The sequence below is a fragment of the Dipodomys ordii genome, unplaced genomic scaffold (assembly GCF_000151885.1).
Source record: "Dipodomys ordii isolate 6190 unplaced genomic scaffold, Dord_2.0 Scaffold38, whole genome shotgun sequence".
NCBI classification, from domain to species: Eukaryota; Metazoa; Chordata; class Mammalia; order Rodentia; family Heteromyidae; genus Dipodomys; species Dipodomys ordii.
The window spans coordinates 12574413-12583779 of NW_012267254.1; the positions used below are offsets into that span (position 1 = coordinate 12574413).

At 35.2% G+C, this 9367-nt stretch overlaps 1 pseudogene across 1 annotated transcript; it reads left to right on the forward strand.

Moving 5' to 3' along the window:
- The first annotated feature begins 3071 nt into the window (after window positions 1-3071).
- Window positions 3072-3629, forward strand: LOC105986977 (annotated as a pseudogene). The gene has a single exon (XR_001175140.1). The product of XR_001175140.1 is annotated as a 60S ribosomal protein L12 pseudogene (transcript).
- The last annotated feature ends 5738 nt before the right edge of the window (window positions 3630-9367 follow it).

Sequence of the window (9367 nt, forward strand, 5' to 3'; positions counted from 1 at the left end):
GATGGAACAAGCTCGATGGAACCTGTATGTGTAGGCAATTAGTGTGTGTGCACACATTGTGTATATGCATATGTGTATGTATGAATGAAGGATGTTGCTAATACTTGTTGCCATGTATTGTACATTATACACCATGTACTTGGTACATTTTTAAACAATTATTTCACTTATTTTATCTACACAGTAACTGAAGGGGATGCAAATCATCTTTCTTCTACAGATGAAGAAATCAAGTTCAGAAATACAGAGTATGTTTTGTAACAGTGAAGTTAAACTCTTAAACATGACATTAGGATTTGTTAGGATGGTGGCCAGATAAAAGATGCTCTACATAAAAACTATACAATTCGGAATTGAGCTGTTGTACATACTTAAATGATTTTGTTAAGCAGGCTCTAGGAAAGTTGTTGTGGCTTGTAGCACATTACTAACAATACTGTCAAAGGGCAGATGTTGTTACTTACATGTTGCAAGTAAATATTTCCTGAACTTAAACACAGAACAAAGCACAGTCTAAGGTAAATCCCTGTATTGAAATTCTAGAACCTTATATTATAAACCTAATTTTTCACATTATCACCTTGTCTGAGATTCATTTCACATTTTTAAAGAGATATTGAGGAGAAAAGCACAAAAATAGGCCAGATTATTCTTCCCTAAATATTTTCGGTTTGTAATCACATATGCCTAAGAGAAATTGGAAAAAATATTGTTCCTTAGCTTTCTAGTCCTGTTGTAATCCTTCAAGAAATCTTGTTCTTGTCTATATTTCCATTTCAGCTGCTTCTGGGTGAGCGAAAGGAAGAGGTAACAAAGTAAAGAAAATATCAACCCTATTTAGTCAGCGTTGAGTTGACAGATGGAATACAATTGGACATTGCTTTCTTCATTTCCCACCCCAGGGAAGAGCATCTTTAGCTCTATTTCTGCAAATGAGAATGAAGGAATTTCATAGCAGGCCAAACATGGAGCCAATTGATTGTTGGTGGTAGACAAAAGTAAAGTGGAGATTTGGAGTTTGGTCTATTATCCACATTTATTAACTGACATCTTTTTAGCTTTCATTTTCTGTTTGTCTTGTTTTTAATTAATTGAAATCATTGCTAACCTCTACAGAGGGATCCATTAAAAACTGGGTAAATTCTCTGATGAGATGAATAGGGAAATACTTAGATTACAAGTTTCAGGAATGAAAAATGGTTTTTATTATCTGTCATGTATTTTATAAAAGAAAACCAACCTGACATACATCAAACAAAATATAAGTCTAGGGAACAAAAGACCTCCACAGCCAGGAGTGAAGTAATAAGATTGTTTACTAAAACACATGAAAAATACCCCTGAAATAAATCAAGGGATTTAGAATTTCACACCCAATACTTCCAAGGCTGGAAACCCATTTATATTTACATACAATGAGGAAACAGGAAAATCAATTTTGCTGGAATAATCATCATTGGGAAAAGTATTGACTACATGTGGGAATTTTCACAAATAAATTTCCATATAGAATAGACAACAATGAGTCCAGGGGTCATAAAATTATATGGGGCACAAACTTTATATTGTGCACCTGTGCAAACCAAGTTACTATGCTTCACATTACACATTAAATGATAATTATTCCTGAAAAAATGAAATTACTTGTCCAGAATTGAACAGCCTATAAAGTTAAATTTCAGGCCCCAAATCCAGATAGTGATTCTAAGGTTAGTACTTTTTCCCATATCACAGCTTTATGTTTGATTTTTCTACCAAACTATGCAAAAGTGAAGAAGGAATTTTTATTTTTTTATTTTTAAAAATTTTTATTCCCATTGATGCCTGTATGTCTGGTTTTCTTTTTAGAACAAGTTATCCAGTGAATCACCAATATATTGCAAATATGACACAGGAAGCTTAAAAAGGCTCAATTAAATAATGTTCTTCTTTGAAGTATACATCTTATACACAGAACATCATGCTTCTGAATGTGTTCACTATCCAGATAGCATCACATTTCTTTCTATCATAGCCTGAAAATATTTCAGATAATATATAAATAAGTAAATTAATAACCTATAATTTTTCAAGATATATTTTATAGCAGTAAAATGTAATACAGTTTTTCAAGAAATTTATAGTCAATATTTATTCAATTCTTAAAGATTAGACACATACTAAAATTATATAAAAACTTTTAGTTAATTCTTATTTAACATTGTTCAGCTCATATTGACAAATATGCAATCAGACACAAAAATTATTTCAGTCAACTATTACACACACACACACACACACACACACACACACATACGAGTAGTTTCTTAAGGTTATTTAATTGAGCCAGGTGGTGGTGGCTCACCCCTGTAAATCTAGCTACTCTGGAAACAGAGAACTGAGTATCGTGGCTCAAAATCAGTCCATACAAGAAAGTCTATGAGTCTCTTCTCTCTAATTCGCTACCAAAAATCCCATAAGTGGAGCTGTGGTTCAAGTGGTAGACAGCTATCCTTGAGAAATAGAAAGTCAGGGATAATGCCAAGGCCCAATACTGGCACAAAAAAATCAAGATTTTATTTACCTGTCTAGCTATTTTCATTTGTAAAAGAATATTTTATGATGTTTGTACAATGATAAAATCACTTAAAATGGATTGTTACAACATACCCTAATTGTTAACCAATGTATGATTTCATATAACACAATTTAAAACTATTTACTTTTATTTTCAACTTCCAGTCCTATTTCGCTAAACCTTTACATTAAAAAGTTAATAAATGATGTAAAACATACATATAACACAAAAGTAATGGTAAAGAAAATGATATCAATACTACAGCTCAGAATAAAGTCATTAATACAATATTACAACAGGAGACTATATGTGACCTAGAGAATGTGACTTTTCAAGTAAGATGATTTTTCAGGAAGCAGATTAATATGATGGAGAAATGGAGATGATTTTCTGTGAATTATTTTAAACAATGTACTCAATTGGTATACCTCAATAATGACCCATTATCATAATGTTTTATATACTAAATGTCTTTTCACTGATAAGGTAATATGTTTACTTTCATCCTTCAGCTCAGAGGAGGCAAACGTGCAACTTTCTTCGGTCGTCCCGAATCCAGGTTCATCCGACACCAGCCACCTCCGTCATGCCGCCTAAGTTTGATCCCAACGAAATCAAAGTCGTGTACCTGAGGTGCACCGCTGGCGAGGTCGGCACCACTTCCGCCCTGGCCCCCAAGATCGGCCTCTGGGTTTGTCTCCAAAAAAAGTTGGTGATGACATCACCAAGGCGACAGGTGACTGGAAGAGTCTGAGGATTACAGTTAAGCTGACCGTTCAGAACAGACAGGCCCAGATAGAGGTGGTACCTTCTGCCTCTGCCTTGATCATCAAAGCCCTAAAGAGACAGAAAGAAACAGAAAAATATTAAACACCACGGAAACATCTCTTTTGATGAGATTGTCAACACTGCCCGGAAGATGCAGCACTGATCTTTAGCCAGAGAACTTTCTGGAACCATTAAGGAGATCCTGGGTACTGCCCAGTCTGTGGGGTGTAATATTGATGGCCACCACCCTTATGACATCATAGATGACATCAACAGTGATGCTATGGAATGCCCAGCTAGTTAAGAAGCACAAGAGAAACTATTTCAATAAAAACATGACAACCCCCCAAAAAGATATTATGTTTATTTTATTATAGTATTATTGTAGACTCGAATGTGGTGCAAATAGCTCCATTACCAAGACTCTTTTGAAACTAATGACAATATTCATTACTTAGGAGATAAAAAATGAATCAATTGCATTTCTTTGGGCATTTTTAATTACCTTATCTAACCATTGCTAAAGAATTCTATAATACTTTTTAAAAGAACTGAAGGAAACCAGAGAAGTTTAGCAAGTAGTGTGACCTCAAAGCCATCCAATTTTTGTTCATGACATGCACAACAACTTAACAAATTCCAAAGTGTTGAAAGCACTCTTAAATGAGTAACAACTTTTTAAATGTTTTGGAAGCTATATTTGAAACAAATATCTACCAACATTATAGTCATGACATAAAATTGTACTTATAAGTCATAGCAATAAGTAATAAACATGAAGTCATGGAAATGACAGCAATTTGGTATAAAACTTGACGTAATTGTTCAAACTAGTTTTCATTGGATATGCTGTCTAGATGTATTTGTGAAAGTGACTCACAATAAATTAATTTAAATCATGTCATCAATTTGCTATTTGAAATTATAATTACTTTCCAAACTTCTCTAATATTGGTAGACCTGTGCAAAACAAAGCTTTTTGACTTGAATATATGAAGCTAGAGGAGTTTCTCATGCAATCAATCTCAGAGTTCTTTTTTCTCTCACTAGTCCAGACTTACTGTGCTACTTTTTTGTTTATTGCATATTAATGTTTACTCTGTTAAAATCCCACTTCTTTTGCATCATCATTTCTGGATCTTTTCCTTTTCAAGATAGGACACTGTGTGTTATCTATCCTAGTTTCAAATTTTCTCAGACTCACGATTATATGTTCAAATGTTATCTAGCATTAATATGTGCACCAGGTAATTCATAATATAGCTACAGCTTTCATGAATATCAGCAGCTCCTTAGACCCCTTTAAACTTCCACATGATATACTCAGGTAGGGCTGACTGTTTAACAACATACACTATGACTTAGCTATTGTTTAAGAAATTCTGGATAAAAAGAAAATCAAGATTCACAAGTCATTTAAAACACCAAGAAAACCCATCCCTTTGACTAACTAAGCCATAAATGAGATGGGTTTACACACTATTGACTAGATGTAACATTTCCTTTATCTTACTAGAGACAAACATGTGTGCATGTAATAAAAGTATCTGCTAAGTACCATTACACATTACTCTGGACATAGTTGCTCACATGGCAGAAGTTTATTAATTAGACAAGCCCAAAGAAAAGCATGAGGCTGCATCTGAAAAACAAACTGAAGTGGGAATGCTGAGTCTAACCGGCCCCATCTTGGCCATGTGGTGGATAAGGAATTGGATCTAACTAGTGCCATCTTGTCTTCATGGTAGAAGAAGGGGAAACCCCATCTCTCAGGTGATAGGCATGCCTGAATTCCTAGAGGCCGGGTGGGATTTGGATGATAGGTTACTGGACTAGTCAGTCATGTGTTTTGAACTTGGGAGACTTTCAATTTTCCTGTGACCCTGCTCCCTGACTTGACCCTATTTTAGGGTCAGACCAGCTCAGATGCCATTATGCCAGGCCCCATGTGCTCTGTCTTGTCTTTGGCTCTCCTCTGGGCAACATCGCATCCCACTTGAGCTCTCCATTGTTGTTGATCTGGATTGTTATTGTTTTTCTGCTCTGTCTTTCATCTCCTGCACTCATGGCTCAGTTTTCTGACAGTGTTAAGTGTGGTGTTGAGGCTGCAAGTCTATGTGACGCAGTCCACCTGCAAACACCAATGATCTAATAACGACTCCCAATTCTACCTCTCAAAATGTGGCTTCTCTGTATCTCACTGACTGGATTTACCTTACAACAAAACTAAAAGCTAAAGGGCCTCAGGCATATTTCAGGTGGTAGAATATTAGCTTTGCAAGTGCTTGGCTCTGAGTTCAATCTCAAGATTGCAAAAAATAAAATAAAATAAAATTCTAATCTCATATTTTCCCGCACACAATGGAATTTTACTGTCCACTTGACCTCCATTTCTTTTTACTATAATTGCTAGGACCACGATATGAGCTCTAGAATTACAATAAAGAAAAACACTGTTATTTCTTGATTGGCCTGAGGTATTTCATTTCTACTCTAAGGTTCTTCCCTCAGATTTAACCAGAACACCAACCTGTATCTACAATTTGCTAGCTCTGGAGTTTTAAGAGTGTCATATTCCCCTTTGTGTTTTCATTTATTCTTCTGAAAAATGGGGTTAATAACTCATATGCTGCCAAATTAATGCAACAATTATGGAAAAATAAATGTGTTTCACAGAGAGAGAGAGAGAGAGAGAGAGAGAGAGAGACCACTTGCAAGATTAAAACCTTGCAAAGAAAAATTTTCTTACTTTCTTAAAGTAAATTTAAACAAGCTATTTAAAACACACCTAAAGTACATTTTGTGGTTGATGATCTCTACTACTGATTATCTTTCTTCCACCTTAATATATTTAGTCTTATTGTTAATCTGTGTGTGCTCGTGTAAATGATATCTGTCTAAAAATAGCCATCCTTTAGTCATTGCTCTTCTACAGAGTTGTCTTAACACTTTCCTTAACCCACCCCTCACTTCCTCATTCATACCTAAATATTCTATTCTCAGCAATACAAGGATAATTCTGAAAATTTCATTTCTACTTCATATCACTTCTCCAAATTATATTGGTTTTACACTCCATTCAACTTTTCATGATTCCTCAAACACAACTTAAATCCATCATGTTTAAAACTAAATTCATAATTTCTCTTCCATTCCCATGTAGATCAAATTTGTTTCTCTTATATTACATTTGCTATCCTGAGGAATAAACCATTATTAGTCTGGGATTCCCATAAGAATCTAATATACTTGTGTAAGGGTCACTTAAAATAATAAAAATGTTTATTCTCTCTCTTTTTAGTAATCATGAGCTATTTGATTACTAACTCCAGGCAGTTCAACAATAAAAGTCTTGTAGTTTTTCTTTTTTTATTCTTCAAATGACTTTTTAAATAAGTTTTTTTATTGGGAAAATACTGTACAGAGGGGTTACATGAGCAAGGTAATGAGTACATTTTTTTAATCAAGCTTTGTTGCCTCCTCCTTTGTTTTTCCCCTACCATCTGATAAGTCGGTTTTTGACCTTGTGCATTCCACCCTTGCTGTTTACTGTTTATTTCTGCCCTTGACTGTTAAAACCATCTTGTTTTCAATTATATGGCAATATGCACTTGCATTTCAAATCCATATCTGGGCTTTCTTATAATAAGCCAATGGCTTCACATTATCTACAAGACCACTTTCAAAGTCTTTAATATGGCATGCTGCCGGCCTACATTTTGCTTTCTCCCACCACTCTCACACATGTCTTATGAACATAAGGATACTAATTGTTAACTGCGTACTTTAGACTTATGCACTCAGAAAATTAGTTTAGGATAGGCATTGCAATTTCCCTGGAGTACAAATATAGAGGTAGAAATTCATCATACTCTCCAACTTCTCATATTCCAGACAGCATTTTTTCCCACTGAGGAGTCACTTGAGACTGCTTCCACTCCACAGCAGTAATATTTAGAAATTTGTTAATAAGTAAAATATGCACTGAAATTGAGCTTTGAAATAGACTTGAGGAAAGGTTTAGGCAGATTCTTTAGTTTCATAGGCACAACTGGCTTATAACTGACCATAGAACATTTCAGGCTTTAACCCTGGATCTGGAGGTACAGTTACTGTCCCATTTCTATAAAAATAACAGAAATACCAAAGTTATAAAGTGGAACAGCATATGTTAACTCACAATTTTAGACATTTCAGACTATGCTCTGTTTGCTCTGATTGCTTTGTGGTCCTTGTTGAGACACTATGCCATGGTAAGGAGCACATGGTAAAGCAAATATGCTCACGTCATGGCTGAGATGCTAAAGAGAGCAAAGAACAGGAAAAAGCCATAATCTCACTATTTCCTTTAAGGGCATTCCCCCAATGATCCAAAGGCCCCCTTTATACCCATGTATTAAAATTTCCAGACTTGCCAATAATATGAGCCTTTCAGGGACATTCTAGAAACAAACTGTAGCACTAGGGTATAAACTATCTTCATCATTTACCTTCTTTGAATTTTAATTTTCACATCAACAAATGGAAAAATAATATTAATTTTAATGGAAATAATAGTAAAGTAACAGTCATTTGAGAGCTTGCTTGGAGACTTAAATGGAAAATATACATATATATAATCACATATCTACAACCCAATGATCATTTATTTATGTTCCTATGTAAAAATAGTGTTGACAAATTGAGGATGTTGGTTTGGGAGGGTAAAGTAGTATTTAACGCATTTTCCATTATTCTTTCTCTCTCTCTCTCTCTCTCTCTCTGTGCACGCGTGTGTGTGTGTGTGTGTGTGTGTGTGTGTGTGTGTGTGTGTGTGCTGGTCCTAGGGCTTGGACTTCAGGCCTAAGTACTGACTGTCCTGGAGCTTTTGCGTTCAAGACTAGCACTCTACCACTTGAGCCACAGCTCCACTTCTAGCTTTTGTTAGTGGTTAATTGAATTTCATGGACTTTCCTCCCAAGGATGGCTTTAAACTACAATCCTCAGATCTCAGCCTCTGAGTACCCAACATGAACTACTGGTACCTAGCATTCACTATTCTTTACAATAAATATTCTTGGATCTATCAAAGCTGTCAGTCAATAGCATTTATTTTTATGCATCAGGCACTGGACTTTTAGAATTGTTCAAAAATACTACTTGTAAGAGTCTAGTATTAGAGCTAAGTACAGATGATTAAACCCTGAAGTAAGACTTTTATTCTTGTACTATACGTTTATATGAAATACCAATTCCAGGTTCCCAACTAAACATTTCACATTCACAGGTCTTTACTGTGTACTTAATTTCACGGTAGATCCAATTAAAATATTTTCCCCCAATTTCTGGCTACGTGGACCAACTAGTATAAAAGCTATGGGAAAATGATCTTACTGATTTATAAAGTCTAATAATAAATATTTTTAAATACACATCTTTTCCTGGACTTAAAGCTGGCAATGAGAAAGCATAGTAAGTTCACAAATGAACCAAAGGATTAACTGTGAGAGAGAAAGGCCCTTCCTCTGTGATACCTTCCAAAGTCTCTTAGATGTTACCCAGTGAAGGAACTCATTTGTCTAAACTGTCATTAAAGAAATGCTCATAATCTGGACAAAGAATTATCTTTATTTCCTTTTAAGCACAAAGTTTCATTCATGAGAAAGGAGCCAAGTACTTCTCAAAAGCAAAACAGCAACAACAACAATGGTCAAGGAACAAAGCTGATGTGGTTGCCATTGTCTTCTTTCTTGCAGAATAAACTTAGAAGTTGCATTTGACCATTTGTTCGTATAACCAGCCCAGTTGCTCTCACCAGGATATTGTTCTGTCCGAGAAAACTGCCAGTGTGCATTCTACTTTAGAACTATACTTATCATTGTTCCTGAAATGCCATTTTGCCTTTGGAAACACGTACAGGAACTAGCATTCAGAAGGTGGAAAGATATGTGAAAGCTTGAAAATTTCCCAGCAGGAGTTCCAATTCTCAAAACTCCAATAAAGACCACAGGCTGGGCCACAGCTAGTACTGTAACAATAAAAAGCTGGAACTATAATTCACAC